The sequence below is a fragment of the Lactuca sativa genome, chromosome 4, assembly GCF_002870075.4.
Source record: "Lactuca sativa cultivar Salinas chromosome 4, Lsat_Salinas_v11, whole genome shotgun sequence".
Taxonomy (NCBI): Eukaryota; Viridiplantae; Streptophyta; class Magnoliopsida; order Asterales; family Asteraceae; genus Lactuca; species Lactuca sativa.
In genome coordinates, this window is record NC_056626.2 from 66,842,993 (window position 1) to 66,849,424 (window position 6,432).

At 32.0% G+C, this 6,432-nt stretch overlaps 1 long non-coding RNA gene across 1 annotated transcript; it reads right to left on the reverse strand.

Moving 5' to 3' along the window:
• Positions 1-3,506: 3,506 nt before the first annotated feature.
• On the reverse strand, positions 3,507-5,134 carry LOC111879979 (uncharacterized). Its single transcript, XR_002846301.2, has 2 exons — positions 4,906-5,134; positions 3,507-3,919 (listed from the first exon to the last, which is right to left on the reverse strand). It is a non-coding gene; the product is annotated as an uncharacterized LOC111879979 (long non-coding RNA).
• Between the last annotated feature and the right edge of the window lie 1,298 nt (positions 5,135-6,432).

Consider the following 6,432-nt stretch of genomic DNA (forward strand, 5'->3'; position numbering starts at 1 on the left):
ATCAAAATATGTTTGGGGAAACTATGCAAGAATATAAAACCCAGTTTATAATCTTAACAACCAAACATTCAAGTTATTGAATATGTTTGGGGAAATGAAGTCCAGTAAAAAAACAAACGCAAATTAAACAGAGACATCAAAATGATGTTGTTTCAGCAAAAAAAAAAAAAAAAAAAAAAAAAAACCATCAACAAGCACCTACAGACTGCAACAATAAATACACCACCTTGTTCTTGATTTATTTGTAGAGGTTTTTTCATTGAAGCATTTCATCGAACACTTGGTGTTCAAAAAATCTGTAAGATGTCACAATGTCTATGAGATTATATGAAACAAGATAGAAGTTAATTACCCCAAATGAAAGAGTAACGAAGCAACAATAACAACAAGAATCACTAATCATCCAGCAAGTATGTATTTGACGTCATTCATAACTCATAAGAACAAATATGTGTAAGGAATAGATGACAATTACCAAATATATTCGATGCCTTCTCCAAAATAAGGAACCAAAAGAAAATCGAGATCTGAAACCCTAGCAAAAAGTTCATTGTATATTGAAGAATCATTTGACCAACACAATTCGGAAATCAAATCAATCGTTTGTTTGGCGAGGGGATCGTCTTCCAAAGAAGAAATGGTGGTTATGAGAGGAGAAACGAGAATACGAGGATGGAAAGTTTAGAGATTATGGAGGAAAGGAGCTCGATAATAGTAGATGAAAGTGGTTTCTGATGAGGGGACGAGTGAGGTGGAGGGAGGTGCAGACAAGAAAATAGAAAAAATAAATGAGTGGTTTAAATTTGTTCTCAATTGTTCTCATTTGAACATACATCTCTCTCTCTCTCTCTCTCTCTCTCTCTCTATATATATATATATATATATATATATATATATATATATATATATATATATATATATATATATATATATATATATATAGTTGTGAGACCCATGTATTACATGAGTTAATTTATAAAAGTAAATAAATATAAATATCAAAATACTTGAGCACTTTGAATTTATAAGAAAATAAGAATATGATTTTATATACTAAAAATGTTTTTTATCTTTTAAATTTTAACAAATAATTTAAATAAAAAAAAGAAACTAATGAGCTTTAATTTTAAGAATTTTGAAATTAAAAGGCAGGTTAATTAATGAAATTAATATCTATTTATTGCTACATTTATTGCAATTATTACATTAAAATATTATGTAAAATTTAATAAAATAAAATAAAAACTCTTAAAATAACATGTGGAAAAAAATTAATTCAAAATAACCACAAAATAACATTTGTCAAATTGAATGAGAATGTAACAAGTGACAAAATAAAAAAAAAAAACTTTCATTTATTATAGAGAATTCTATCAATCTCATCAAAATGTAACATTTATGCTTAGAATTTATGCTTGTGGTCTTTTAAATCAAAAGAGTTTCAGTTTAGTATTTCTTTTATTTTTATGGTCATTCTTATACGAATTACATATTTACTAATGAAATATATTTTCATTCTTGAAAGAATGTCATATTTGCACTTGTTTTTTCTCTTTCATTTATCATTTTCATGAGAATGTTACTTTGTGCATTTGTAATTTATGTTCCATCATTTAAAAAGTGTTGTTTATTACTTCAAGAAAGTTAGTATAATAATTATATATGCATGTAGATTTTGTCAAGAATGTGTTACATATTCTGTTAAAATAAAATTGTAGAATTGGTTCATGTGGTATTCAAAAAACTGTGGATATAATACAAAAAGTTTCCAACTTGCATGTAAAGTCTAAAATGAGAAAGTTTTTATGGTTTTGGTCCCTAGAGAACATGGAATGTCTACTTTGCCTTTTAATTTCTATTTTGTATTTTTTTATTTTCTTTATTACTTTATTAATTAAAAATTAAAAATAAAAGAATTGGACCTCTCTCTCTCTCTCTCTCTCTCTCTCTCTCAATTGAAAATCAAACTGACATTCCTATTTCGTTGATAAGCAAATCGAAAACATCACATACCATCAAAGAACCTATTTTCGACCCATCCTACTCTTTTCCAGGAGTGTCGATGATTTTATGGTAGTGTTCTGACTTTTTCTTGTTCCCATCTTGGCCCTTATTTTCTTATCTACTCTTGTATCTAGTTGTCGTTCAATTTTATGGAATGTGTCCCTCCAGATCTTGATCCCGATGTTTCTACATCATTTGAAGGAAATTTGGATAAATCAAAGTTAGGCTCAATATCGGTTACTGATTTCACCTCGAATCTTCCTTCTAGTTGAGAAATTTAATCCAGTGTCTGTGTGTTAAGAAATTCATCTGGATGAGAAATTGACTAAACCTAGGGTTGCTAATTTGGAAAATAGCAATGTTATGAAGAAATTGAGCTCCAATTCTCCGATTCGATTATATGTATGTCCTCCCTCTCATTATTCTTGATTCAATCACATCCCCTCCTCCTTTCTTTTCCGTGTTTTCTGCAGGTTTAACCGATGATGATGGTTGTGGTTAGTTTTGATGAAGTGGGTGCATTTTTATGGTGTTATGATAAGGGATGGAAATGGGTGGTGTTATGATGGGCTGTTTTGGAGAAATAAGGGTGGAGTAAGGCTATTCTAACTGATCTCTAGTAGACATTGAAAATTTGATGATGAACATTCAACGAGTCGAGATGAGGTACGCATGAAGGAGCATCTGGATCATTAAGGTGTGTATTGGAGGTTTTTGTCAAATGAGCAAAAGTAATGTTGTCTTCTACAAAATTGATGTGTCTCAAGTAGTTTCTTCCAAGAGGGGATCATAATATAATACTGCTAAGATGGCTTCTTCTAAGATGGCTTCTTCAGGCCATAGGAGCTGCCATGAGAGAGAGAGAGAGAGAGAGAGAGAGAGAGAGAGAGAGAGAGAGAGAGAGAGAGAGAGAGAGAGAGAGAGAGAGAGAGAGAGAGAGAGAGATTGAAGCTGCCATGAGAGAGAGAGAGAGAGAGAGCCCAATTTTTTTATCCTTTATCTTTAATTAATTAAGTACTAAAAAAATACAAAAAAAAATTAAAATTAAAAAGACAAAGTAGACATTTCAAATTCTCCAAAAAAAAAAAAACCCTAAGATTTTTCTAATTTTGTAACTTACACAAGTTGAAAACTTTTTGAACCTTATCTACAGTTTTTGAATACCATAGACATTAATTTTGCAATTTTGTTCATTTAAACAAAAAATAAGGATGAACTGGCAATAGATTAAAAATTGAAGGTCGCCTTCATCCGAAAGTTGTTTTAACTTTTAACCAACCAACAAAAAAAAAAGTTTAGACTTTTCCAACCACACGTTTAAAACTTGGGACTTTATTACATATTTTAAGATATTTTATTTTTCTTTAATATGATTTGTTATTGAAATCTGATACAACCCCCCAACTAAAAGAGTGGGATACGGTGTCTGTCCACATAACCATCCTACAAAAATGTAGCTAAAATACGTGGCACAACAACAAAAAGAAAGGTAGAAAAGAAAATACAAACAATATGGATTTACATTTCAGAAAACACAAATCAACTTGAAATAGTCACAAAAAAACATCTGATTTATTTTGCTGTAACCAAAAGTTCATCATGATCCACACAAAATAAACACAATCACATAAATGGGAAAACTATCTAACCCTTGTTTTTCTCAGTCGAAACCGGTAAATCCTTGGTGTCAGGCGACTCTGCATACGATATAGAGATCAAGTCAGCTCTAAATTTCTCTCTTTCATCAGAAATTACAGCTTCTGCAACATTCTTCACGCTCTTTGAGCTTTTGGTGACGTCTGTTGAAGAAAGATTTGTATCTGGTAGAGTATAAGATAGAGCGATTAATGACTCCCTTGTCAGATCCTCAGAAACGTCACTTCCAAATTCTCTCTTAGCCATATAACAGCAAATCCTACAATAAGGGTTCACCCAAAATCAAAACTGGTTTTCATTTTTTGGCAAAATGCACAAAATTTATACCTTCAGTAACCTACAGACTAACAGTGTACAAGTATTACCAATAAATCATTAACATATCAAGAAACTAATAGTCATGGCAAAGGAGACTTCAACTTCATCTTCCTAAATTGTTATACGAACAGAAGATTACAGAAACCAGACTAAAGCTCATGTGTGAAGCATCATAGACCATCTGGTTCTGGTGTGGCTTCATAAGACTTTGCCCATTGAACTTACCTGAGAAAAGATTCACATTGCAATGAGCTTTGTTCCCTTCGTCGCCAACATGCTGACCTCCATTACTGATTGAAGCTTGGACTCCATCACAGCAACTCATAACCCCTTTTTTAATGTTTGCATAATCAGCTGTAGGAAAAGAAAGTTTGGAACTCAAGACTGCTTAATTTACCTCTAGTGAAACCTATGGTAACCTCTAAAAGTAAAACCCTAGCGCAAAGTTCAGCAAAACGTTTCTCGACAAATCAAATTCTACAAATCCATAGTTCTGTCCCAAAGTTTATTCGATGTGTCATCAGCAAAATATTGCCGAATTATGGATGAAATCGATGTGGTTTATTGCGACTAGTTATTGATCATTGTGCCTAAAACGAACTTCTTCTTGTGCAGTACATCATTCATAGCAATTAAAAACCCTAACTACAAAATTACCATCAATACAATTATACAAAGCGTTTGTAATCATCAATTCACCGCAAGCAATTCAATATAACTACTCGAATCAAAGTAAATGAAATTCAAACTCGAGTCCGATGAAGTCAATGGAAATTTTGCACAAACTAATCAATTTATTACCCGTTACAAAGAACATGCAAGCGACGGATAGATCATATTCATGTACGGATCATATCATACGAAAATTAAAGAAAATTATTTAGATCAAAACTCGAAGAATTTGGACAAGACTCTTCTGGTAGGTACCTTGCGTGCGATTTGGTTCCTTTCGTCCTTGGTTTTCGGGTCCGAAGCTGCTTCTTTTGGAATCGTCAACGATCTTCAAACTCTAGTATAAATATAGAGTTTTATTTATAGATAAGATTGTGACGTGTAGCATAGAAAAATTAACCAAGCATAAATTATCTAGTGTTAATTTTATTTTAAAAGGTTTTCGTTTCTCTTTTTTAAATTTCATTAATTTATCCTTAGCATATTTAGAATAGAGTGTGTATCAACGTTTTGGTTGTATTATAGGTGGGTAATGATTTTTATGTAGCTATTGGTTATTAGTTAATATCTATTTTGGTTAATAATTTTGTCGGTCAATGGATATAACTAGAGGTGAATATTGATTAATCAAGAATAAGATAAAAATAAAGAATACTTTGTTATAAAAAATGAAAAAAATAAAGTACATTGTTAGAAAAATAAACAATTAAGTGTTTAAAATTATATTAATATAATAGAAGATTTGATATCTCATTTAATTTCAAATAATTACCTTTTAAAAAATTATTTTTTAATATAATTACATACCATATATTTAGTATTATATTATGTTAAAAATATTATTAATATTATTGGTTCGGTTTGATGTTTAATAGTTCAGTTTTGGATGAAAATCATAGTCGAACTATATGTAGTTGTTTAATCAAAAACAGATCTGCACAATCTTTTTTAGTTATGGTTCGATTATTTCGGTTAATTTGGTTTTGGTTTAGTTTTTCTGTTGAAACATAAAAGTGACCATTTTGAACTTATATACCGCAATGGTTCAGTACCTGCAGCTAATTCAGCACCGGAGACAATCTCTACAACTGAGACCGCAACCATTCTCCATCCGCAGCAACCATGAAACCAATCTCCAGTTCCTTAATGGTCTAGGAAGACATTGGACTACAGCCAAAATGATAGTCCAAGGTGACAGAAAGATTCACTCTTTATCACTCTACAAACTTTATGGAGAACTTCAAGCACAAGAATCCACCGTACTCAAAGACTGTGCTGACTTCGGAGGACCACTTGCTCTTATAGCACAAGCTCCACCGCAGTCACCTTATTCTTCATTGTATGACACCCCACCTCAGTCATACGAAGCAGATTCTGAGTATGATGATGAAGAAGACTTTCAGAAGGCTATTGCTCTAGTTAGCCAACAGTTCAACCGCATACCACTTTCCTCTTTTGGCAAGAATCAACAATTCAACAAACCACCATTCAACCGTAACTTCGGTCCTCAGAACAACAACTCTCGGTATTCTAAAGTCTCTCAGAACAATCAACCCAATGAGGTATCGCAGTCTCCTCAGAACAATGACTCCGGTACTCAATCAGAAGACAAGACTGATGTTGTAATTTGTCACAAATGCAACAAAGAAAATCACTTCGCAAAAGATTGTAAGGCCAACGTGTCAAGGACAGAGCATTCTATCTCAGAATGGCTCAAGAGTTAGAAGAAAAAGAAAAGACAAGGGCATATGTGGCTCAAGTTAAACGAGACCATCAAGTTTG